Consider the following 27,619-nt stretch of genomic DNA (forward strand, 5'->3'; position numbering starts at 1 on the left):
CGAAAGCTGCCAGCCGGTTTTTCCGGTGACCTAATCACACAAGTGTTCGTCTAACCAATCCTATCCAGTTTACTAAATATAAATAACGTGTCTAACATGACCTTAAAGGATAGTAAGGGGTATATAACCCCGATAGTAGGATATAGGTCCCAACCATGAATCAGAGTTCTGTGCGCCGTGATCATACACTATTGTCTCTTGTTCACACAGTAATGTTGAACCCCGATCTTTCAATTACAATACTTATCTGAGTCCAGTTATAGTGTCACTAGGCTCTTCACGTAGCACCATCCCTCATGCAATGCGTGTCGCAGATGGGAAACCACGTCATTCAACATCCGAGGTGCCGCCCTGTTATTCTTGTGTGTCTCTATGTTAGATTTGGGGGTCTCTAGTTGGCACAGGTAGGTACTTGTGACAAATAGGGACACTTGCCTCTAGTCAGGGTAAGGGGGTACACTCCTAAAATAACCCCTGCTCACCCCCTTGGTAGCTTTGCACAAGCAGACAGGCTTATCTCAGAGGCAGTGGGTAAAGCATGTGTGACCACATACAGTAATCAAGTGACAACCCTACAGATGGACATCACAAAGGTTTTATATAAAAAATAAGTATACTTTATATAGACTTAACCCCTTCCATGCTCATGACGAGCTCAACTCGTCATGCAGCACAGTGCTCGTGTGCTCATGACCCAGTTTTTATTGCTGTCCAGCACAGCAGGGGAAACTCTCTAGCAGCGATGCGGTTAACACACGACCACAAACGACAAAAATCCACAATAATATACTTAAAATGGCAGTTTTAGCTTAGTTCTGTTCAGTTTTTAAAATGCTACACTTTGAGTCAACATACCTTACGATGCGTTACGCTTCAACAAAAGTTTTGCAGCAATGGAAATGCGCCAAAGTTCTGGTGCAAAGTGGGAGAAGTTGGCCTGGTATATGATGTTCACTATTCTAGTGAGCACCTTGCACCAGTCCAAACAACCCTTATGGTGATGGTTGTAAAGTCAACCTTATAGACCAGCTATCCTAGGGGTAGCATGGACAAAGCAGTCTTAGGCTAAACTCAAGAGGGCATGTGAAGCCAGCTGTTTTACCATATGTAACCCATTAAATACCAAATGAAAGGACACCACACAGGATATATATAAAATATATATGTGATTTATTACTAAACAAACCCTCTGAACTCTTTATGAGGTCAGAGGTCTAAGCACAATACAAGATAACCAATTTAAATACAATAAGTTGCACAAAATACAGTAGGGCCCTAGGGGCACGCTAAACCAAATACTAACATAGTGGTATAAGAACCACTGCATGGAAGGTGAATAGGCCTAGGGCTGAGGGAATCACTGGGGCTACGCTGAGCTACCAAGAATTAGGAAGCAGGAGGCCCACAGGATGTGTGTACAGTGTCTAAACACACACGCGGGTTACCATAGAGAATGAATGGGAACGTAAAAGATGGAAACTAGTTCTTTTAGGGTACTTCTGACTGGACTCGGTGAAAGTTACTTGAAACCTAGACAGTTGGATAGTTAATACCCACAGGAGCACTGGAGTACTCGTGTTACCTCACCCACAGGAAGCGGGTGCATAAGTGTCAAAGTGTGTCGGGTTTCTTCGTCGAATCCTATGGAGCCTGGAGAAAAGATGCTGCAGGCGGCAAGGAGAGAATTGTCCGGCTGGATCCAAGGGAGGATTGAAGATGAAGAGGACCTGAAAGCAGAGGGGACAGAGTCTGGGTCACTAGCCAGTGACCAGGAAGGAACCAGGAAGGAACCAGGCGATGTAGCGAAGCAATCAGGTGCTAATGGGAAGCTTGTCTCTGCAGCCGCGTAGACCAGGAGGCGTCGACGATGACCAGGAGTCAGGCATGGACTGTCCCACAAAGGCTCTCGCTGTCGGCAGTGTCGGCTTCAGGATTGGAGTCAACAAGCCTTGGCAAAGGCAACCCACGCAGGAAACAAAGTTGGCTTCTTACTCAGACCACCAAGGTCTGAGGGGCTGCTTCTTTTGAGGGAAGCAAGGGCCAGTCTGAAGCAACCAGACCAGTGGTGGAAATTCAAAGGATCGTTGCCAAGATAGCCACTAGCCAGTGGGCAAGTGACCGGGCAGACACGTCGAGCACGAAAATACAAAAAGGCCTCACGCAGAACTCGTGGAGTGTGCAGGGCTGATCTTTGGTGCAGATGCTATTCAGCTCCGTCCATCGGCCGACGGACCGAGTCGGCGGAACCCCATCTGAAGGAAGACTGCCCGCGAGATGAAGGTACAGAAGCAGCCAGTAAGCTACTGAGGCAGCTCTATCCTCCTGGGGTTATTTCATATTCTAGGAGAACGACTAAGTGCAGCGCCACTGAGACTCCGGTTAAGAATAAAAAAGAACTTTGCCTTCAAAAGGAACGCCAGAAGCCTATGTGTTATTTAATGCCGGTCAAAATATCAAAAAGAAGAACTTCCGCCTTATGAGCCTACCTTCGGGGCTCAATTGCTGTCTATTATATACAGACCCTATAGGACTGCCTGAAAAAAAGAAAATGGGATCTTAAATAACACGCTAAAGTGCTGACCGATTTTGAACTAGAACAGCCTGAAGCCTGGCTCCTGACAAACACCAGCGACATCGGCGCCTACATACCCTTTAGGAAGTTGCCTGATACCTGGCAATCTTAAATAACAAAGCCAACATCAGAACTTTACCATTGTGTCCGCCCCAGTATATTGCCCCTTGCCCTGACGAAGGTGCAGCCTTATTGGCTTGTCACCGAAACGCGCGTCGGCGTATGTCTCCACGAACACGGTCATTGTCCTCACTACATCAGGACCCGTAGTCAAAACCACCTTTCTGGATTAACACCTTGACATATTCTGCACATGAACCATCGTTGTGCTATACCTGCAAGGAGTAGAAAAATTAATTAGTTGAATGAAGGATGTATGGTATGAGACTAGTTAGAGTTGAGTATGAATGATATGGTGTGTGTTTAGTACTGGCCTTTACTGGGTAGGACAAATCTCCCATCTGTGTTTGTTTTGATATATATGTTTGTCTTATTTATGATATATATGTACTATTGATAAAAAAAAAATTTTTTAAAAAATATATCTCCACAATCTAAGAAGAAACTGTTTATATCTGTGTGATCAGAAAACAAAAAATAAAAAAATATATATTTTTCAATATAAACTGTTTAGTCTATCTGATTTGACCATATGATTGTGATGTTTGGTGTCAACCCCTAGGTTATTCACCCCTTTATGTATATCTTCTGGACCCTCTAACTAGGGCCTTCATATCCTGAGGCAGGGTACTTTCCTTTTCTTTTCCATGGTTTTTTCCCCCCTACTTCCTGCCATATCCTTAAGCTACCCATGGGGAACCCCCTTCTTTGTTCACTCGTTCGCTATTCAGGGATGGGGCTTCTTAATCCCCAATGCACAGCTTCAAGGAGGCTGTGGGTGCTGCACAGTTACAGGTCGCAGACTTTTAAAGATGGCCGGTCCCACGTTTCTCATCGCCTCCACAGGTCTCAGCTTTGCTGGGACTGTGGACCGGGCCGTTGGATGTCTGAAAGTCCAGTTCTTGTCAGGCTCTGTGCTCGGGCTCCAGCGGGAGGCGGCAACAAAGCAAGTCATTGATCACTGGATGGTGCCTGCTTGTGGAGGGTGGTCACTCCTTGACCACAAGGGAGATTCTTCAGTTGTCTTCTTGCAAAGTAGATCGTCGAAGGTCCAGAGTTTCGTTTCAGAGTTTCAGTCAGGATTAATCTAAAGTCTTGGAACTCAGCTCCTACCTATATACCAAATCTAGGGGCTGGATTACCTGCTAGGTCCCTTCTATGGGTGGGACCAGGGAAGGGGGTGGTTACACCCCTTTCCCTTTGTCCAGTTTCACGCCAGAGCTGGGGCTGGAGTGCCCCAGCAACGGTTTGAACTGGACTATGCATGGGACACCTTGTGTGCCCCAGGCAGTGTCTCATTCCTTTCAGCCCTCCCTGTCCCAATACACAAAATCCTGTCTGGGGTGGTGCTAGCACCTCCCAAGGCAGGAAACTCATTGTCCAAGCCTCCCTTGCTGGAAGGACTCCCAGCAGCAGGAGGTCAGACTTGTGTCTGTGGCAGCAGCATCCATTTTGTGATGCTGAGGCTCTGGTTAACTTTAACCGGAAATAGTAGGAACAACATGTCTTCTCCCTCTAGAAGGGTGGAATGCTACCCCCGTCGCCAGAACTGGCGAGGGGGTAGTATTCCAAATCGTATGACACCTTACTCGACATGTTTTGATAAAGCCAAACCAGAGTTAGCATTTAACCGCGAGGTTCATAATGCACTTAAGAGTATATGGTATGGCAATATCCTAGAACAGCTATAAGGACATGGTTCCAAAAGCTGCAGACAGGCTCAGCTCATGCTAGAGCACCATCTCGCATAAAACCAAGCACTCTGCCTCCATGATTGTTAAGGTCTGCCATAGGAGTGACTTATAGGTGTATATGTGTCTAGATATAAGGTTAGATATAGGTATACTATATCTAAGCAAGGGGTGATTACACGACCTTTCCCCAGCTGAGTGACCAGCCAGTTGTGTCAATGTGAATGGCCAGCCAGGGGTGGCATAATACATGCTGCAGCCCCTGGTAGGCCTTGGGTACGTATAGTACACTGTACAGGGGCTCATAAGATGACCCAGTATCCAATTGGTAATGCACCTAAAGTGCATTGTAGTGAATTTAGAGAGAGAGCAGCTGGGCTGTGGGTCTGATTAGCAGGCCCACAGCCACATTAAGTCACAAAAAGCAAAAAGTGGGGTGACCATAGGAAAGCAGACCCTACTCTCCTACACAAAGAAATAAAGATGTGAAGATCTTCCAGATGCGGCACGCTTCTCCGATGATGTGAGAAGTCTCGATTTGATGAGTCAGTTGCAGCGGCGACAGCCTTGATCCGCGATGCGATGACAACAGCTTTGGCTGCGTCACTCTTCTCCGACGTTGCGAGACGCTTCCGCACAATGCGACAACTACAGCGGCGACATTCAAGAAGCGACGGCAGCAGCTCCGATGGAGGCTCGCTTCTCTGTGGATGCGAGGCACTTTTCTTGATGCAGTGCAATACGACAGCTACAGCGGCGACTTCCAAGATGCGACGGCAGCAGCAGCAACGGCTACACACTTCCTCTTCATTGCTAAACACTCCTCTCGATTCGGTGCAATACGACAACTACAGCGGCGACATCCACAATGCGACGGCAGCAGCAGCAACGGCGACACGCTTCTTCCTCTTGAGTGGCGCTTCCAGCTCCTTGCGACATGCAGTCCCTCAGAAGGCCCAAAACAGCAGCAGGCACTTCCAAAGAACTCTGGGGAGCTGGGGGTTGAAGTATTTGACCCTGAGACTTCAACAGAAGGCAAGCTCTGTTCCAAGCCCTTGGAGATCCTCACAAGTTGATGAAAGTACACAAAATCACCTTGTCCTCTCTTTGGCAGTCAGGCAACCACTGCAGGCCAATCCCCCAAGCAGCACTTCAGCTTAGGGATAGTATCTCCTCAGTTTCTTCAGGTTCCTCTCCTCAGCAAAGGTTTCTTCTTGTAGTCCAAAAGTGATCTAATTTCTTGGGATCAGGGTCCCAATACTTATACCCCCAAATCCTTTGTCCTCTGAAGGCAGAGGGGCCTTTGCCTAGTTCAAACCAGTTCTGGAGCACTCTGTTTACATAACTCCTTCTTTCCTTTCACAGTGCAGGACAGAGACATCAGACGCACCACAGGGGGTAGAGCCAACACTGTGGGGGGCAGGCACAGTCCTATTCAGGTCTCAGGCGCAACTCCTCCCTCCCATCTAGATGCAGATCTCTGTATTCACCACAGGGCTGACTCACCCTGTCTCTTGGAATCCCCCAGCCCTGTCACTCAAACTCCAGACAAGGAATACACAACCCAGCAGAGGCAGGTTTGGATAGTTAGACAAGAAAATACCTACTTTTTAAAAGTGGTATTTTCAAACACAGAATGTTAAAACCAACTTCACTAACATATATGTATTTCATCATTCTGAGTTCAGGCATACTAAACTTTAATTTCCACCATGTTCCCTGAGTCAGTTAGGATTATAAAATGTAATAATCTAACTGCCCATACTGGCCTATGGAGAAGAGGTAGCCTTGCAATAGTGAGAAACGAAAATGACTGTAGTTCCTTATTAGGACATGCCACACAAACCAGGGCAAGTCCTACCTTATACTTACAATGCATCCTGCCCTCGGGCCTACCATAGGGGTGTCTGATATGAAGAAAAGAGAAGGTTTAGGGACTGGCAAGTGTGTGTACATGCCCAGTCAGCATGACAATACCAGACTGCACACACGCTCTGCAATGGCCGTCCTTAGACACACTTTTACAGGCTGCTTCTGTTGGTGGCACAACCAGTGCTGAAAGCCCGCTAGCAGCATTTGGTTTACAAGCCCTGGGCACACTCAGTGCACTGTACTAGGGTCTGATGAGTAAACCAAACTAGCCAATCATGGAATCACTAATCCATACAACAATTTACAATAGGGAGAGCATTTGCAATTTAGCACTGATCAGCAGTGGCTAAGTGCCCAGAGTCCTAAAATCAACAAAAACAGGTCAGACAAAATACAGGAGGAAGGCAAAAAGTTCGGGGATGACCCTGCAAAAAGGGCCAAGTCCAACACTCTAGGAGATTTCCGACACGGGGGTTGGGTGTTTTTCGATTGGAGGAACTTTGTCACGTCTTTTGGCTCATTGAAAATCCTGCTCTTGCCTCCATCCGATACCCACACCCTAGCCTGGCAGAGCATTGCATAGGGAATGTTACATTTGGGTAGCTTCTTTTTCACTTCCAAGAATTTCTTCCGTGCCTCCTGCACTTGTAAGGTGAAGTCCGGATGAATGGATATGTCCATCCCCCCATGATTGAGGCGGCCCACCACCCGGGCCTTACGGAGGGCTGCATTTCAGTCTCTAATTCAAGAGCTTCACGATTATAGGGCGTGGTCTCGCTCCTGGTGCAGGCTGAGGCGCAAGCGATCTGTGTGCTCTCTCCACTATGAACACTTCTGAGTAGGTGTCCCTGCCAAGGAGTGCAATCAGCAGGGTTTCACAACAGCCACAGATGGGCAGCCAAATAGGGCCTAAGTCCAAGGAGCCTCAAAACAGAGGCCCCCCTCACGTCTCCAGTGCCGCGTGGAGCCCGTCACTGTAGCTGTGGTATTGTGACCCCGGGTGTAAGGCGACGTATGTTCCAGGCTGTAATTTGATAGACACTTCCACCGGGGTGACCATATGCAGGGTCTAATCATCATCATCATCATAAAAATGTTATTTAGATTTGCATATCATAAAAGACAAACATATTAAAAAAGAAGGGAAACATGAATATTCGCGATTTCCTATCAATAACAATATAGCTCAGGAGGAGATTTGGACGATAAGCCAGTCCATCCATTACAGAATAATTTAGTTTAAAAACCCAATTAAAAGCATAGCTATAAAAGGCATAAAACAGGAAATCCAGGGCAAAAATACATTTAGCCTCATATGTGCAAAGCTTTCCGACTGAGGACAGAATGGACAGTTTGGATTAATATTGGCATGCCATTTGGCTGTAAGGGAATTTACAGGAAGCGTACCCACCCTAAATTGGTGGTACCGTTTCCTGTCCCCGGGAACTGTAATAATCTCCCAGTAATCCTCGTAGGCAGCCTCGTGGTTTAACTCCAAGAAGTCCCTAGAGAGTGAAGGACTAGTGCAAATCCTAAAACTACTCAAAGAGACATTGACCAGTATAGCTCTCTGAAAACCTTCCTAGGCGGAAAGGGATTAGCAATAGGGTTCTCACACAGAGAGCTCAAGCCCATGGCGGTATAAACCGCCCTTGCCTCACTCATCCAAGAGATTCTGCGTGCGCTGTCAGAATCTCTAACTTCGAGGAAAGCCCGAGCATACTGGGAGAGCTCCGGGATTACCCACAGTCTCCTCCATATGTCTATAACGGGCCAATAACGGGGTTGATGGTGGAAGACCAGTTATACTCCTCAAGAACTTATTTTGGGAGCTCGTTAAAGATGCTAGATTGCTAAACCCCCACAGTTCTGCCCCATAAAGAACGGACGCGCTGATCTTAGTACCATACATTTTCAGCGCTGGGGTGATAGGTTTAGTGGATGAGGAGTGCAGCTCCTTAACCAGGGCGCCTGCTAGTTGTGCATGTTCAGTAACCAGCTGATTAGTGTGTGGTTTCCAATCAAGTTTCGAGGCCAGAGTTATACCAAGGTAGCAGAAAACTTGGGCCTGCTCTAACAAAGCACCGTTCATGACCACCTTCCCTCTTACAACCCTGTGCTTATGAAGCACCATAAACTTAGTCTTGCTTACATTAATAGTAAGACCATAATCTTTGCAGAATATCTCAAAGTGCATTATGGCCTTCTGAAGGCCTTGCTGGGTTTTAGAGATTAACAAGGTATCATCTGCAAACATTAGCAGAGGGATCAGTTTGCCATCCAGCTTGGGGACATTGGTTGGATGATTATCAAAATACTGGATCGCCCTGTTAATGTACAGAGAGGAGTGTTGGTGCCAATACACACCCTTGTTGTACCCCCTGGAAATAGGAAACCTGTCTGTTACATTTCCTTGCTGGCCCCAACGAACTTGGGCAAAATTTGCCTCGTGCAGTTTGATTTAAAAAGTCAATACAGCCTGCAGCATACCCTGTCCTGCAAAGACACTCCACATCTTTTCACGCGGCACTAAATCAAAAGCCGACTTAAGGTCGACAAATGCCGCAAAAAAAGTGCCTCCGCTAAGTATAACCACCCGCCAATAAATTAAAACAAGTCTAAAAACTTGATCTATGGTGCTCGTATGAGAGCGGAACTCTGCCTGGAGAGGAGACAAGATACCTTCCTCCTCAATCCAGGCTTGAATTCTAGTCAAAACGAGCCTAGCTATAATCTTCTAGATGCAATCTAATAAGTATTAGTGGAGAAGTATGGCTCAATGGTTAGAGCGGCAGACCCTGATGCAGAGGTCTAGCCTGGGACCAGGGTTCAATTCCCTGCCTCGGCGGGTCTTGGGCGCAAAATTCCACAGCCCTGATAATTCTCGCCTCAGTGCCTATTCTAATCATAGAGTCCCACTCTGAAACTCTGGGCAATAGCTTGCTTAATCTCCACAATGGCCCCCTCAACGCTAAGGATGCCTGGCCTCCACCCTAAAGGTGCCCAGGAGTGGATGCCTCACAGGGAAAGCCAGGACGGGTTCCACAGCGGTATTCGTACAAGCGCCTTGAGACCCTTGCGGGTGAGTAGTGCGCTGTACAAGTATCAATTTACATTTTATTAAGCTTATCGGCCTGTGATTTCCTGGATCAGAGCGATCCTCCTTCTTAAAGATCGGGATAATCTCAGCGCCCAACCAGGTATCCAGTATGGGAGAGCTGTTGACAATGGCATTGGCAAGGGACTTGATGGGTGCCATATATCAAGGGACTTGATATATGGCACCCAGCCTCCCTTCTCATGTAAAAACAAATCGGCTTGAACTTGTTCCAACCCGGGCGCTCTACCCTTCGGGATGGTGTTCAGTATTCTTTCAACCTTGTTTTTACTGAAGTGTAACTGTATAGTATCTATGGGGATATTCAGCGGGTCTGTGTCCAACTCAATATCTGGAGGTTAAACTGGGTCGCAAAATGTGAAACACAGAGATCAGGTGAAACATGATTAATGGGTTGTCCCCTTGGGAGCCCCTTACCCCATTTAACCAAATCCCAAAACGTACTCATGTTCCTTTCTCGACAACTCCCTCCAATGCTCCTCATCCCAAGCACGTTTGGCGTCCTGTTGCTCTTTCTTATAAGCCATCCGTGCATTTTTAATACCGTCCCTATTTTTCTCTCTTATTGCCTTTGCCAGGGCTTTATACGCATCCCTACAGGATTTACCATACCAGGATTCCTCCCTTTTTTTAGGCCACTTCTGCGAGTGAGATACCTTCGTAATAAAAAAAGCCCTGAGTTTGTTAAAAATGTTTGTATGGATAGGAATAGCTTTGACCAGCATATCCTCCTGTGCTATACATTCCTGGAGATCTGCTGTCGCCTCTACCGCGAGCTCCCTCATTGCTGCTAGATGGTCCTCATTCAAAAGACAATTTGACCATTTTACTCTCCTAGTATCATTGGAGAGAAAGGTGTCGGTCCCTTCTGAACAGACTTCACGGGGATCACATACGGCCAGCTGAAAAGATAGAACTAACGGATCATGGTCGCTTTCCACTCTTTCTAATAGGGCCATGTTCTTTATAGAAGACCAATTTTCCTTATTGAGAAGGATATAATCTATACGGCTCCTACGTAGTCCATTGTTAAAAGTAGGAGCACCCGGGGGAGGAGCCAAGCCGGCGTCCACAATGGCCGCCTAGTCCCTCGGCTCCGAGTATCATCTCCTCCCGGGCGCACATCCTGTTTGACATCCTGATGCACAATGGAATAAACGGATACGTGAACAGTACCGATTACCGATGGCGCAATCCCGAGGTTTGTGCCTGCTTCCTAACGGGAGAAACAGCCAACAACGTTCGCGGCCCGCAGCAGCCTTATGACCGGGGACTCGATTAGACTGTGGGACCGGTCACCAAGTGCACAACAGCGGCCACCGGCGGCAGGGAAGGGCCGGTCGGCTCCGGCGTAAAAAGGAACGGCCGATTTTCGACACGCTCACTTCGGCCGATTGGGGGCACGAGTCGGGGACAAGCCTGTCGTTGTGCCCCTGTGTGGAATATATGCTTCTTAGAACTTTGCTCGCCTGCCGCTGGGGAGTGTTATGATATTTGTCCCGCTGTCGGCGGGAGGATCCCGAATTTGTGCCGAGCCGAGATCGAACAGGGCTTACTCCACCGGTGGCTGCGATCTGGTCGCATTGAACCGGTTTCGGTGGCCCTGATGGTGATTCCATGACGCCCGACGCCCCACTACGTGTGCCTCGGACCCAACCCAGAATGGTGCTGCCCCGGAACATAATGGGGAGAGCAGAGTGCAGTTTATGGGAGACCGAGTCTCGACCTAATGGAAAACACACGAAGAGGGGGAGCATGACAAAAGGGGGGCACGGGGCAGAACCACACCTTGGCGATCTTATGGCTACCCTAGCTGACCTTCACGACACCCTGGAGCAGGATGCCCGATCACTGGGGAGTAAGATGGATGATGTGATTTTCGCGGCGGAGCGAATGAGATCGGATGGTCCGTGGACGCACAGCGAGATGCCCTACCTAATATCCAAATACAACAAGATGGCGTCCGTCACTGATATCGGAGAGTCCGAGCCATTGACCTTCGTGCCCTTTCCAGTCCGTGATGTCGGAGGCCTAGGACAATCTGTGGGCTCTAGATTGGAACTGAGCGATGGAACTTCTCTCCACGTCATGTTGTTAGTGTCCCTGGAACTGCTCCAGCCGTGCTTGGACATTGAGACACTCTCCCCCTGCTCTATTTTGCCGAATGAGGTGTGGAATTCATGTTTTTGCATCAGGTTGGGTCCACCGTACCTGTTGGACACGGTCGCGGATGAGGTCCGGTTGCATCGAAGTGTTGCAGCAGTGCTGCTGTTTGGGCTTGCCTTGGTACTCCAATTCCCTACAACTGTGGACTTGGAGAGTGGTAATTTGGTGGGCCATCGCGGTGTGAGCAAGACTGGACAAGGATAACTGATGTTACCTCCTATGTTGGCATTTTCCGATTTTGCGGCTGTGAGGAATGCACGATATATTGTCTTATCTAACAACGTATTAGGCTGATTTTGTTCCCTGTAAATTGTTCTATTGTAGCGGCTTTTGCAGTTGTATTTTACATCCTGTGCAGACATAACAATTGCATGAGGGAGAGGCCGGGGGACCGCCAGGGGGCTCCTCTCCGTCTTTCGCTCCTTTCCTAGTAGTTGTAGATTAGAACCCCCCTTTTTCTTCTTTCTTCTTCTCTCTTTCATAGACTTCGGGGTTCTCTTTTTCTCTCTTCCCTCTCTTGGGTTCTTCTTTTAATCTAGGTGGGTGGTAGTTCTCTTTCCCTCTCTTCTAAATTTCGGGTTCCATACACTGGGCGACAGGCACGCTGCTGAGGGGGAGGCCGTAGCCGGAGGCAGGGGTGCAGGGTGGGGGGCTGGGGGGGTACTCTTTGTTTTCTTTTCCTTTTTCAGTTTCTAGGGACCCTTTTTCTCTCTTGTTTCGTTTGGCTTTCTCCTTATTTCTTCTCTTTTTCTTATCTTTCGGGAATCTGAGTTGTAGGTTGCTCGCTGCACGTTCTTATGGTTCAAATTACAAGGGTGGATGCTGTTCTAAATTTCTCAGCTACTGCGGGCATATGCTGCATTGGGGGGCGTAATGTACTGCTTGTTGTCTATCCTGCTTAATGTGCGCTAGTGCCAACGCCCTGCCTGCAGTGGTCCCGACCGTGAAAATCCTGATCAATGATAACCCCTTGTTTTGGTATAATTGGATTGTACGGCATCAGATCCTGCTCTTTCTTAAAACTCTTAAAAGAAACCTCTTTACTCCTGGTACCAATACGGTACGGACATTATCCTGAGCTTTGATAGGGCATTGGGGGGGCGGAATGTTGCATATGTTTGGCTTTATTGATTTGCTTTGACCGTCTCTGACATAATGGCCGGCTGTTATGACTCTAGGCCTGTGATTGTAACTGCCTTACGTAAAAATAAAGGTTTACCAAAAAGAAAAAAAAAAAAGTAGGAGCACCCTGTTTGTCAGATTCCGTTCTGCCATTCACTGCCCTTAACCCTTGTTCGAGGCATAAGACTTTAGGTAGGGACAGTTGTGGAATGTTCCAAGAGCTGCCTTCTTCCAATGTAAGATCTATATCATTACTATCTAGCGGTTCAAAGCAACAGTTAAAATCTCCTGCTACAAGAATGTTCCCCTTCCCATTATAAGAATCAAGATGATATTCTAACAAAGCAATGGTGTCCGTGGCTTTTCCCCCAGGCTTACCCCATTAAATTTTAAAAATAAAGAGGTCCTTGGAATTTCGGCTCTGAACTTGAATTATTAGAATGTCACTACTCTTAGAGTCCAGCTGTTTAATGATGTATCTATCGTCCTGTCTAACCCATGTAGTTAAGCCCCCCATCGGTCTGCCACGCGGTGTAATGATTGAAAGCAGCGCAAGAACTCGCATGCGCCACTAACCTTAATGCAATGCCCAGCAGGAACGATGGGATGACTGTCCTTGCCACCTCCCACTGCACGTCACCCAACAATGGGACAGACACCGCTGTTAGAGCACGCACAGCCAGAGGCCGCAAGGGGAAAATGACAAGGTGGAGGAATGTGGGTTTCTCTGATCTCTTCAGTTCAATTTCTAGGGTCAGCGGCTTCACTGAGAAGACCTCCCTGGAGGTGGGTGAGAAGAGAGAGAGAGAGAATAATGTGACTCTGTACTGCTTTGAACAGCCCCACTTCCCCTGTGTTCCGGGACTTACCACTGGTAAGAATGGATACTCCGTGGATGAAGGCTACCGCTTCTACGGAAGTCTTTGTAGCTGTCAACAGGTTTCGAAGAGTTAACTCACTCTCCGCTCCAGGATCACGCACGGAAAAGACTCTTCCCCATAATATTCTTGACAAGGTACTGCTAGAAGGACCCAAAATACTCCTTTTGGGTGGTAGTCTCGCAGCAACGGCTCTGCAGGCGCAATACCGCCTGATATCCAAGGATTCCAACGATACAACAAAAAAAAGAACGATGCAAATTGCACAATCTCCCACTAGGGTTTGAACGGATAACTCAGAAGAAAACACAAAGGTAACGGAAGAGAGCGAGCCCGCTCTCCTCAATCTGTACAACAAGCGCGGTTCTGTTAAACTCACAGGGACGCGCTGGGTCTCCGCTGATCTGACCTCGCTGGCACTTCGTCGTCGCAGCGGGTTTTGATCACTGGCCTCGCTGGCACTTCGTCGTCGCGGCGGGTGTTTGATCACTGGCCTCGCTGGCACTTCGTCGTCGCGGCGGGTGTTGACATAAAGGAAGAAATGGCTTGAACATGAATCTCCACGGCAGAACTCTAGATGAACTAACAAACAGGGAACGAACCAGGAACAGGATTGACAAGCCCCGTTTTGATCAAGGGGTGGAGCTTAAATAAGGTCTTCCCATTTTGCCTGATCCCGGCGTCGCTTGGCCTTCTGGGACTGGTAGTTTTTCCTGAGATGACTTACATGACGCTGTCTGCAGCAACCTGCCGTTCTGCCTAGGGCGATCGCTACAGAACCCCCTCTCGAGGACTGCCGTCCTGGCGGTCGTCCTGGCTTCCCAGGGTAACGTTCGTGAAAAAGGGCAACCAATTCGGAACAATGTAAGTGATCCGTAGGTTCCCAGGAGCGATCTTCGGGGCCATAGCCTTTCCATTCGACTAGATACTGAACCCGACCCCGTACTACACGGGAGTCCAGGATGGCCCCTACTTCATACTCTTCTTGCCCTTCCACTTCCACAGGGCCAGGGCGCTCTGGCAACCGGACACTAGGTAGACAAGGCCGCAGAAGTGATACATGGAAGACTGGATGTATGGACCAAGACACAGGCAAAGAGAGTTTCATGGCCACAGTGTTGATCACCTCACAGATACCATACGGACCGACATATTTGGGTTTCAATTTGTTCGCACCTTTCAAGTGCAGGTTACGAGTAGAGAGCCAAACCTTGTCGCCCACCTTATACTCGGGCTCCTGAGACCTTCGTTTGCCTGCGAATGTTTTCTGGGCATTCTGAGCCGTTCTCAAACTGTTCCGTGCCTCTATCAAGATCGCTCGAAGATGAGCATGGTGTTCCTGAATAGCGGGTACGAGGGAATGAACCGGCCACTCAAAGGGAAGCATGTTCGGATGGTATCCGTGCAGACAGAAGAAAGGAGAACATCCCAAGGTGGAGTGTACTGCATTATTGTATGCAAATTCCGCCAACCATAGAAGAGTGGTCCAATCAGTGGTGTTTTGTAGGGTGAAACAGCGAAGATATTGTTCTAGGGTTTGGTTCAACCGCTCCGTCTTACCATCCGTTTGCGGATGGTAACTGGAAGATAGGCGTGCGTCTATTTGCAGGGTGTTACAGAGAGCTTTCCAGAAATGTGAGGTGAATTGTGTACCGCGATCTGTTATCACCACACTTGGTAGTCCATGTAAACGTACGATGTTCTGCAAGAATACCTTCGCTAACTCTCCGGAGGTGGGCAAACCGGGTAGGGAGATGAAGTGTCCCATTTTGGTGAGATGATCGACCACCACTAAAATGACTGTTTGTTTCTCACAGGGAGGCATTTCGACTATAAAATCCATGGACAAAGTATGCCAGGGTTTGGGCGGAATAGGTAAGGGGTGCAACAATCCTGCTGGTTTAGCATGGCTAGATTTTCCTTGCGCACAAACCGCACAGTTCTTTACATAATCCTTCACATCCTTTCGGAGACTGGGCCACCGAAAGGAGCGTTCCACGGTAGCTATCGTTTTGTACTCACCCATGTGTCCTCCCAATACTGAGTCATGGGCCCATTCCATCACTTTCTTTTGCAACTCAAGTCGAGGAATGTATAATGCATGGTGATGATACACCAATTGATCCTTTTCACAACGATGATTTGGCTCTTCAAGGACCCATGTGGGAATGTCAAGATCAGTGAGGGCTATTTTGGCGTCCTCCAGAAAGTCATCAGAGGTGATCAACGCAATGGATGCCTCGGTGTTCTCAATGCCTTGGAGGATGGAAGGGGTTTCCACTGGTCGCACGGTCTCTTCCTCCCCCAATCGAGAGAGAGCATCTGCCTTGCCATTCCGGGTTCCAGGTCTATAACGGATAACAAAGTCGAAGTCAGAAAAGAAAAGGGTCCACCTCAACTGCCGAGGTGTCAAGGCCTTTGCTGTTTTTAAAAACAGGAGATTGCGGTGATCCGTAATGATTTCCACGGTATGCACGGCCCCCAGGAGGTAATGTCTCCACTCCTCACATGCTCTTTTAATGGCCAGGAGCTCCTTATCAGTGATGGTATAGTTTATTTCACAAGGTGTGAGTTTCGTTGAATAGAACGCCACTGGATGAAGCTGCCCGGTGGTAGGGTGGCGTTGTGACAGTATTCCACCTAGCGCATATTGGGAGGCATCCGTTTCGAGAATGAAAGGCAGCTGTGGGTCTGGATGCCGAAGGATAGGAGCTTGCGTGAACTTCTCCTTGAGGGTTTGAAAAGCCTTGTCTGCTTCTTCCCCCCATTGGAACAAAACGTTTTTCCGCAACAGAGCTGTGATCTGATGTATTATTTTGGAAAAATCCTGAACAAAGCGCCGGTAATAATTGGCAAAGCCAAGAAAGCTCTGAACGGATTTGACATTCTGTGGTGTTTTCCAAGTGAGAATAGCCTCAACCTTTTTCATGTCCATCTTAAATCCTTGAGCATCAATCACATAGCCCAGAAACGCCACTTGTCGGACATGGAAAAGGCATTTCTCTAGCTTTGCATATAAAGAATTGCGTTGAAGCCTCTCCAATACTTCCTTGACATGGGTGATGTGGTCTGGGAGAGTGGCAGAATAAACCAGAATGTCATCGATGTAGACTATGCAAAAGGTCTCCAAACACCCCCGCAACACCTCATCCATAAAAAATTGGAAGGCGGTAGGGGCGTTGCATAGTCCAAACGGCATTACCCTATATTCATAGAGGCCGAATTTGGTTCTAAATGCCGTTTTCCACTCATCCCTGGTTTTTACTCGCACCAGATGGTAGGCACCCCGAAGGTCAAGTTTGGTGAAGTACTGAGCTCCCTTAAGCTGGTCCATTAAAACGGGAATCAAGGGCAAAGGATAACGATTTTTAATTGTCACCCTGTTGATAGCTCGATAATCGATGCATGGACGCAACTCTTCGCAATCCTTCTTGGGAATGAAAAACATAGGAGAGGACACGGGGGAAGTGGAATGTCTGATGAACCCAGAGGCCAAGTTGTCGTCGATATAGGTTTTTAGGTACTGTGTCTCCTTTTCGGTTAAGGCATATACTCTGCTGCAGGGGAGATCTGCCCCTGGAACGAGGTCCACACGGCAATCATATGCCCTATGTGGAGGCAAATGAGTAGCTTTTTTCTTGTCAAACAAGGAAGCGAATTCTTGGTACTCAGATGGTAAGACCGTGGCACAGCAAAACTTGTCAACGGAGCAGGCCCCAGCTATGTAAGAAGCAGGCGAGGGTTCGAAGGAACTGAGGAGAAGGTCCGGGTTTTGACAATGTTCGTGACAGTATGTGGACGTCATCCTTACCGTACGAGTCGACCAGCACACTGAGTGGTCATGTAGGGTAAGCCAAGGCATACCTAGAATGAGCCGGAATTGAGGTGCGTCAATAAGGTCGAATTGGATGTATTCGTAATGATTGGCTCTGTATTCCATTAACAATGCCAGGGTATGCTGAGTTACAGGTCCTGATGACAGGACTGATCCGTCTACTGCCTTGACCGTCTCGGGCGTTGTTTTCTTCTCGCAGGGGATACCCATTTGCAATGCATAGGCTTGATCAATATAGTTCCCTGTGGCCCCCGAATCCAACAAGGCATCGACCTGAAAAGGTTTCCGATTTATCACCCGTAAAGACACATTGATATTCATGTGCGCAACTGCAGGGTGAAGGGTGTTCGCTACATAAGGAGAGACCGGAGGGGACGGGAGTCTTGGATAAGTGGTCTCCTTCTGATCCAAGACCTTCAGTTTTCCGACGGCTCCTCCATCCTCGCGGTGGCCTGGACTCTAGGAAAGGTGTTCTTACCGGATGTAGAAGCCCGAGCTCGACATTCATTAATAAAATGTCCGCTTTTGCCACAATACATACATAATTTAAGTCGTCTTCTCCGGTCCTTTTCTTCCTTAGTAAGGGGGCCCCGAATTCCTCCAATTTGCATGGGTTCTGGCCCTTCTTGAGGCTTGGCTTTTTCTTCACCCGTTTGTCGAGGTCTGAACAGAGGATATGAATACCTAGCGTCCCCTCTGCTCCGATCCCCTCTCCGTTCCAACAAACGGTGGTCCAGTTGTACGGTTAGATCAATAAGCTCTTCACATGTCGTAGGCAGCTGTACCACCTGTGCTAACACATCCTTCAATTCCCCCCGAAGGCCCTGATAGAACAGGGAGATACGCTTCTGTGCTGGCCAGTCTGTCTCTACTATGAGACGATTGAAGGTGGTGATGTAGGATAGTAGATCCTGTGATCCTTGGCGTAAGGTCATTAACTCCCGATCTAATGACAGCATGTGGGACTTTCTGTCAAACAGTTTCCGTAATTCAAGACAGAAGTCGGCAAAATTGTGTAACACGGGATCATTTCTCTCCAATAAGGGAATGGTCCAGCTGGAAGCGTTTCCTCCCATGTAGGACATTACGAAGGCTGTCTTGGATGATTCATCTTGAAAGATTTGGGGTTTACAGAGGAAATGTAGGCGACATTGATTTAGGAAGGTCTCAAACTTACGGGGGTCTCCGAAAAACCTTTCAGGAGGAGCGAGAGGGATGCCATGGGTCTGTAAGATGTGCACCGTAGGGGCGGCATCTGTGGGTGTGGAAGGGGCTGCAAATGCTCCTCCAGGTTGAAATGACTGAGGTGGGGGCAGGGTTGCAGGCCGAATCAAAGGTTTAGGGCTCGACTCCTTCTGGGCGAGATCTGACATATCTCTGCGCAAGTCTGACACTTCCTTATATAATGCTTGATTCTCGGCACGAGATGTTTGGACCTCGGTTTGTAACTCCGTGAAACTCTCCAACAAAGAGGTAAGGACGGCATTGGTATCCATCGTCCGGGCTGGTTAGCGTTCTTGGGCTTGTCAATCTGTAATGATTGAAAGCAGCGCAAGAACTCGCATGCGCCACTAACCTTAATGCAATGCCCAGCAGGAACGATGGGATGACTGTCCTTGCCACCTCCCACTGCACGTCACCCAACAATGGGACAGACACCGCTGTTAGAGCACGCACAGCCGGAGGCCGCAAGGGGAAAATGACAAGGTGGAGGAATGTGGGTTTCTCTGATCTCTTCAGTTCAATTTCTAGGGTCAGCGGCTTCACTGAGAAGACCTCCCTGGAGGTGGGTGAGAAGAGAGAGAGAGAGAATAATGTGACTCTGTACTGCTTTGAACAGCCCCACTTCCCCTGTGTTCCGGGACTTACCACTGGTAAGAATGGATACTCCGTGGATGAAGGCTACCGCTTCTACGGAAGTCTTTGTAGCTGTCAACAGGTTTCGAAGAGTTAACTCACTCTCCGCTCCAGGATCACGCACGGAAAAGACTCTTCCCCATAATATTCTTGACAAGGTACTGCTAGAAGGACCCAAAATACTCCTTTTGGGTGGTAGTCTCGCAGCAACGGCTCTGCAGGCGCAATACCGCCTGATATCCAAGGATTCCAACGATACAACAAAAAAAGAACGATGCAAATTGCACAATCTCCCACTAGGGTTTGAACGGATAACTCAGAAGAAAACACAAAGGTAACGGAAGAGAGCGAGCCCGCTCTCCTCAATCTGTACAACAAGCGCGGTTCTGTTAAACTCACAGGGACGCGCTGGGTCTCCGCTGATCTGACCTCGCTGGCACTTCGTCGCCGCGGAGGGTGTTTGATCACTGGCCTCGCTGGCACTTCGTCGTCGCGGCGGGTGTTGACATAAAGGAAGAAATGGCTTGAACATGAATCTCCACGGCAGAACTCTAGATGAACTAACAAACAGGGAATGAACCAGGAACAGGATTGACAAGCCCCGTTTTGATCAAGGGGTGGAGCTTAAATAAGGTCTTCCCATTTTGCCTGATCCCGGCGTCGCTTGGCCTTCTGGGACTGGTAGTTTTTCCTGAGATGACTTACATGACGCTGTCTGCAGCAACCTGCCGTTCTGCCTAGGGCGATCGCTACACGCGGGCTTGGAGTAGTGGCCTTAAAAAAGTTTAAATAACCTTGTCTGTACTCAAGTTCCACCAACCATGTTTCTTGGAGTAATACAAAATTATGACTATCTATAAAGGTAAACCAATCAACAGACGTTAATTTATTTCTTAGCCCTGCGATATTCCACGAGACCAGGGAAGATTCCCTACAGCCAAGACTGGACATACTGCGTGGCAGATGCCCACTGGCACCTGGTGTTAGGTTAACAATGGTTAACATTGGTTCGAGAGATGCAAGGGGACTTGGAACTTGCTTTAGGATGTTTTCCACCCCTAAGTGGTCTGCCCTCTTATTAATAATATTAGTGCTTTGTAGGGCATGCACTATCGAAGTCATGGTCGCCGCAGAACCCTTATTGGGCCTAATGGGTGTATTCTCCCTATGACCTAGGGGGACACGTACACCTAAACTTTTTTGGTCTGTACTGGGGGGCAGTCAATCGTTAACATCCAACGTACTAAGCACCTCATACCTATTGGCCAACGGGATTTGACTGTTGGAAAATCCTTGCCAATTCCAAATCTGCCTCCCTTCATTGGCACTTCGGTGCATGTCAGGTCGGTAAAAATATACCAGCGATAGTACATTGATGCCCTCAGTACTAATCCTGTGCACACCTGCCTGGTCCAAAATACACCGAACCATGTTCGAGGACCCGAAACTTAGCACAACACAATCACCATCCAGACCTTTTCGAGAGTGATCAACCCAAGCGACCCTTCTCACCATTTTGAACTCCCTAAATAGATGGTCCCCCAGCCCTGTTTTGCCATTCAAAAAATGGAGTGCCTTATTTCTAAGTGAGGACCAATGCTCCTCTTCTTGAGTTGGAGGTTTCGGGACATTTGCCAGTATAATAGTGTAGGGGCACGCCTCGGGTGGAAGATGGAGAAAATCTCCCGAGGTCATAGGAATTCCCAGTCCCTGAAGCCTCCCTGTGGGGCCCTTGGGTCCTATCCTACCTCCATGGTCAGAGTGTGGAGATGGATTCAGAGGAGGGTTCGGATGGGATGGTATTGGTGGTAGTGAGGGGCACATTAAGCCTATGGTGGATGTACTGGGGACAATACTAGACTCCCTAGGGCAATCCCGTCAGCAGGCCTGTTCGTGCAGTGGGTGGGTTGTTCTATACATAGATGCTGTTCTAATTTACTTAATCTATGGTCAATAGCTTCAAGTTTCATCAGGACCGGGTTAATCAAGACTAATAACCTTTCCTCCATCTGCTTAATAAAATCCAAATTATCACAGGGAAGGCTATAACCGGTCATTGTTGTAGAGTGATTTTTACATCCCTCTACCCCCTTATTGCAGACTTGATCAGTTGTAATCTCTGTGGACATCCCCGACCCATGCGCAGGGTTCTTGTTCTTAGCCTGCTTCGAAATCTGTCGACTTGCTTTAGGAGCACTGCGTGCTTTCCTTTTCAAGGGCTGAACTCTCCCTTTAGGGGCTTGTGTTGCCCTTAACTGCCTTGTGCAAATGGTTGGCGGAGAGTTAAGAGGGGCCGGGCAGAATAAATTACCCAACTGTGTGGATTGTGAATGACCCTGCTGTGGGATGGTTGTAGTACTTAGGGGAGATTGGGGACTCAGTGCTGCCATAACTGTGGACCCTGGAACAGGAGCAGGAATTACAATCGGATGTCGCGAATATAAAGAAAGCCTCTGCGTGGTAAGGTCAATCTGGTGTATTAATACTGACTCCGCCCGTGAGAGGAAGGCATCTAGGGTCCCCACTACCTCTGCTCAGTACCCCCCTTGTGTGTATTTTTACTCATAGCACTGGATGAATGCTAGACTATAAAATAGTATGGTGAGGCCTCGTGAAAGACCCACAGGCTAGAGGCGCTAGGCTACAAGTAAAGTATGCTTCCAACACAGCGAAAAACAAAATATTCAAGCAAACAAACAAACCGCCCTTGAATCCAGTGACGGAATTAGGTGCCGGTTTACTTTGAGTCCCAGTCCAGAGTCAAGGGAGTTAGAGGGCTGGCCCAGCCCAACCTCTGCAGGCCTCTGACGGGCTCAGGTCTTGGCCCGCGCAGCGGGTTCTCACGCCTCGGAAGTAGCACTCCTGCGCTCGTGACTTCTCCCGTGTGCCGGCTTGCAGGGACCAGGTCAAAAGTGCCGCCAATGTCCAGACCAGCTGGGGCTCCCGCTCCCGCTCCCGCTCCACCGGTTGTCCCGCCTCAGAAGTAGATCTCCTGCGCTCGTGACCCCTCTCGTGTGCCAGTTTGCAGGGACCAGGTCAAAAGTGCAGGCGATGTCCAGACCAGCTAGGGCCCCCCACTAGATAACCCTAACCGTGTAACGAGCCAAGTCAATTACTCAATTTTGGGTCAATGCTGGAGTTAGTGCTAGAGTTAGTGGGATCACTGGTATGCTGGGGGTAGGTGGGGATTGCCGCAAGGCTGATTAAATCCACATGCTCTCCCCCACTGTTCACAGCTCACCTCTGCTCCCTGTTGCTCGTTGCTCTATTTACTTTGGGGTCTCGGCTCGCGAGTCACTCGGCTCTCATGACTCTCTCCCTCAACTGGTATTACGAGTTACTGCCCCCACCGCCGCCTGTTTCGGCCGCTGAGCCGCTGATCCACCGATGCTTCACTCCGAGGCCAAGCTCCAGGGTCTAATCAGCGTGTAGAGGTTTTTTGTCCCTGCCCGTTCATGTCCTCAGTAGGGGTGGGATTGTCACCGCAAGAAGCAAACAAGGCAATGGGGCAGCAACGATGGGGCGCCGAAGCCACACTGTCCTCCTCCGCTACGCCGCCCAAGGGGAAGGATCGACAGTTGCTCGCCGCTCTTCCCTGCCACGTGCCGCAGACATAGGAACCCCGGGGCGATGACAATGGATTTGTTGGTAAAGCGAAGCAGCCGACCTCCTTCGCGTAGCAGCACAGCGCGGCCCGCCACCACCTCAGCAGAAGGGCTTGCAGCGCCAGCTCCGCTTTCAGGCCCGGCCCTCACTCACCTCGACGACGTCGTCTTTATGCTCCAGGCACTCCACTGGAGGTTCTCCGCTCTCGCACTTGCAGCAGATAGCGGGCAGCCAAAGGGTAGGCGACCCAGGGGCCAGACATGACCAGCGCTGGTCGCGGCAGGAATAGGCCCAGCATACTTTGTTCTGGCATCGGCGCCTGCGTAGTCGTTTTGCCAAGGCTCATGCACCCTCGCAGTGCAGGCCGCAGCTCAGCTGGGGAGCGCCACGACCCTTCTCCGCCTAGCGTGGGCGCAGCCAGTAGGGGACGAGCCCACGGGTCGCCACTCTCATCCGCAGCAGTATTCCGCCATAGTTGGGAAATTTCAGTGGGTCATACGACCAGGATAGATTCAGGATATGGTTACGGCCGGAGGAGCACACTTACATTACGGCCATCTCCTGGCGTGGCTAGCTCCGCACCCCCTTGGGAGTTTTTAAGGTGAAGAAGAATGGGAAGGCGAGCATTTATCAGCAGAGTATCCAGGCAAGGAGCCATCCAGAACTGCCCCCACCCTTGCCATACCACTTGTATCTCACATTACCCTCTCTATCTCACCTGCCTACTCCGCTCTATATAACTCTGTACATCCCTTCTCTACTGCTGCCTTGGGCTCTAACTCACCACTTTCCCTTTATCTCATGCTCTATTTCTACTCTCTTCACCTTTTTAGGTCGAGTATTTATACTCGAACCTATTACATCTGAACCAAAGTCTCTTGAACCAGCAAATTTGCTACAATACATGTTGGGCACTCGAGCATGAAGCTTCCCCAGGCGCGCACTTGGCCTCGCACACCACCATCAAAGGCTTCTGCTCCCCCTCACTCACACCCCATCCCCATATGCTCCTTTCCTCCCTCCCACTCGCTGGCCACGTCAAACGCGAGAGCTTTTGTAATTCCGACAGTGCATGAGGTGCGTGACCCGCTGGCATTTGTCTGGCATTTGTCTTCAAAGGCTTGAAAGCTTGAAGGCAATCTGCTTCCCCGCCCCCCTGGTGTTTTTGGATTTTCTCTAATGTGTTTTTTCCCCTCCCACCCTTTCTTTGATGTCCGCCGCGCATGGCCTCTGCCTGTCGCCTCTCCGTGCAGCCGATAATGTCCACTTATAATGTCCACTTTTGCTCCTCACCTGCCCTGCCATGACGTGAACATGGTGTGCCAGCAGCTGCCCATTACCAATCTTTTATGCAATCTCTTGTTTTGTAGGCTGAAATTATCGAGCATTAATAATTTGCCTAACTTCGCAGCCGCGGAGGTCGTCATTTCAAAGTGGCAGGTACTTGGGACTTGAGTATAATTTCATATGCAGTTGTTTGCTTGAGATGTCAATGTTGATGGCATACTCTTAGGTTTGGGATTTCTCCACCTATTTGGAGATGTCAATTTTAAATCCATACATTTGTGCATATGATTAAATAAAATCGGTACAAAGTGGATGTTTAATCAATATGAGCCACCAGTTTTCACAAATCTCGTAGTGGTCTCAGTAATCCTCGGCGTCTCCATTCTCTGTCGCTCCACAGCGTGTTCTACAGGTTTTATGTAGCGCTTCACACCTCATTTCTAAGTGGTGCGTGGCAAGTGTTACTGTTACACAAATTTGTTGAAGTTTAACTCAGCCATCCTGTAGCCTTCTCCCTGGCGCTGCGTCTGAGACACAGAAGGAAACAAAGGCTTCTGCAACTTATGACTCCCTCCCCCACAGTCCCCTCCACCTATCGGCACACACACCATAGTGAACAGACATACACACCACATACATATACACATTGCACACTGCACACACCCCACACAAATCACACCGCGCACACACATACATAAACAACACATTTGCACCGCACACATACTACACTCACACTACAGATATGCACCAGACAAACACACACACACAAACAATCCCCATGTGGGGAAGTACGAACCTGTGAGTATGAGGTCTCCTTTTAACACTTCACCCGAACGGCAGAAAGGTGCTTTCTCTGGGTACATTACTGAACACCACAGCATCACTCCTCGCCACCACATCACTCAGCGCCACCCCAGCATCTCTCAGCACCACCACAGCATCACTCAGCATCACCACATTATCACTCAGCACCACCATATTATCACTCAGCACCACCACAGCACCACTCAGCACCACCACAGAACCACTCAGCACCACAACAGCACCACTCAGCACCACCACAGCATCACTCAGCACCACCCCAGCACCACTCAGCACCACCACAGCATCACTCAGCACCACCACAGCACCACTCAGCACCACCACATTATCACTCAGCACCACCACATTATCACTCAGCACCACCACAGCACCACTCAGCACCATCACAGCATCACTCAGCACCACCACAGCACCACTCAGCACCACCACAGCATCACTCAGCGCCACCCCAGCATCACTCAGCACCACTCAGCACCACCACAGCACCACTCAGAACCACCACAGCATCATTCAGCGCCACCCCAGCATCACTCAGCACCACCACAGCATCACTCAGCATCACCACATCATCACTCAGCGTTACCCCAGCATCACTCAGCGCTACCCTAGCATCACTCAGCACCACCACATTATCACTCAGCACCACCACATTATCACTCAGCACCACCACAGCACCACCACAGCATCACTCAGCACTACCACAGCACCACGAAAGCACCACGAAAGCACCACTCAGCACCACCACAGCACCACTCAGCACCACCACATTATCACTCAGCACCACCACATTATCACTCAGCACCACCACAGCACCACTCAGCACCACCACAGCATCACTCAGCACCACCACAGCATCACTCAGCACCACCACAGCACCACTCAGCTCCACCCCAGCATCACTCAGTGCCACCCCAGCATCACTCAGCGCCACCACAGCAACACTCAGTGCCACCACATCATCACTCAGCGCCACCACAGCATCACTCAGCGCCACCACAGCACCACTCAGCATCACCACAGCAACACTCAGCACTACCCCAGAATCACTCAGCGCCAACCCAGCATCACTCAGCGCTACCCCAGCATCACTCAGCGCTACCCCAGCATCACTCAACGCTACCCCAGCATCACTCAGCGCCACACCAGCATCACTCAGCGCCACACCAGGATCACTCAGCGCCACCCCAGCATCACTCAGCGCCACCCCAGCATCGCTCAGTGCCACTCCAGCATCACTTAGCAGCACCACAACATAACTTAGCACCATCACAACATAAGTCGGTGCCACCACAGTATCAGTCAGCACCACCACCATATCAATCAGCACCACCACCGTATCAGTCAGCACCACCACCATATCAGTCAGCACCACCACAGCATCACTCAGCACCACCACAGCATCACTTAGCACCACCACAGCATCACTCAGCACCACCACAGCATCACTCAGCACCACCACAGCATCACTTAGCACCACCGCAGCATCACTCAGCACCACCACAGCATCACTCTGGAACACTCCAGCATCACTCTAGAATACCACAGCATCACTATGCGCTACCACAGCATCATTCTGCGCCACCACAGCATCACTCAGGGCCTCCACAGCATCACTCAGGGCCTCCACAGCATCACTCAGGGCCACCACAGCATCACTCAGGGGCACCACAACATCACTATGCGCTACGACAGCATCACTGAACGCCACAGCATCACTCGTCGCCACCACAACATCACTCCGCGCCATCACAGCATCAATCTGTGCAACCATTCAGCAACAACTGGTTCAAATATGTTCTCTCAATGTTTCAAGCTTTATTACAAATGTCACAAAAAAGATGTTAATATTTCACTTCTGTTCTTGGATTTTCGTCACAATAAAATACACTGAACATAATCTTCACAAAAGTTATTTACAAAAGTTTAAGCTATTGCCATTCTAAATTACAATCACTTTTATTTAAATATGAATTATTTAAAAAAATAAAAGCCATTGTTATTTGTAATATCAATACATCTAAGTCACGTAAATACAAAACATGTTGCATTACAAATGCTATAGGTGTCACATTTTCGAAAGTTATAACTATTGGCATTGTAAATGACAAAGCTATTAATTTAGCTATTTTCAAAACCAACACATAAATAAAAAAATTGTCATTTACAAGACCAATAGCTCAAACTTTCATAATGCGAGGCCTATTGCATTGCAAATGCTTGTTTTCTTAACACCTCTTCTTTCATCCCTCCCTACCTCTCTCCCATCCTCGCTACTGTCTTTAATTGCCCTATATCTTTATATCTAACATCTCATTGTGCCCCCACTACAGCTCGTGTCTGTGTAACCTACCCATTTCCCTTGGCCTACGCTTCCTTCTCCCTAACATCAGCTCTCTCTTCCTAGCTCTAAATCCTTACCCAGCTCTCAACTAATCTTTTTCTACCTGCATCTATGTGTCTTTATTTCTTGTTGCCCTAACTCACATCTCTACCTTATCTCTATCACTAGCTCTCCATCCCTTCTCCCTCTATGTTAACTCTTTCGTGACCCTGTTCTCTGTTTACTCTCCATCCTTCTCCTGGTTGCTGCACCCCCTCTTCGTTTCTCTTACTTAGCAGAGCCAGAGATGGCCGTCCAGTCAGAGAAGCTGTACAGATGGAAAGATCAGAAGA

The sequence above is a fragment of the Lissotriton vulgaris genome, chromosome 3_1 (assembly GCF_964263255.1).
Source record: "Lissotriton vulgaris chromosome 3_1, aLisVul1.2, whole genome shotgun sequence".
In the NCBI taxonomy this organism is placed as follows: Eukaryota; Metazoa; Chordata; class Amphibia; order Caudata; family Salamandridae; genus Lissotriton; species Lissotriton vulgaris.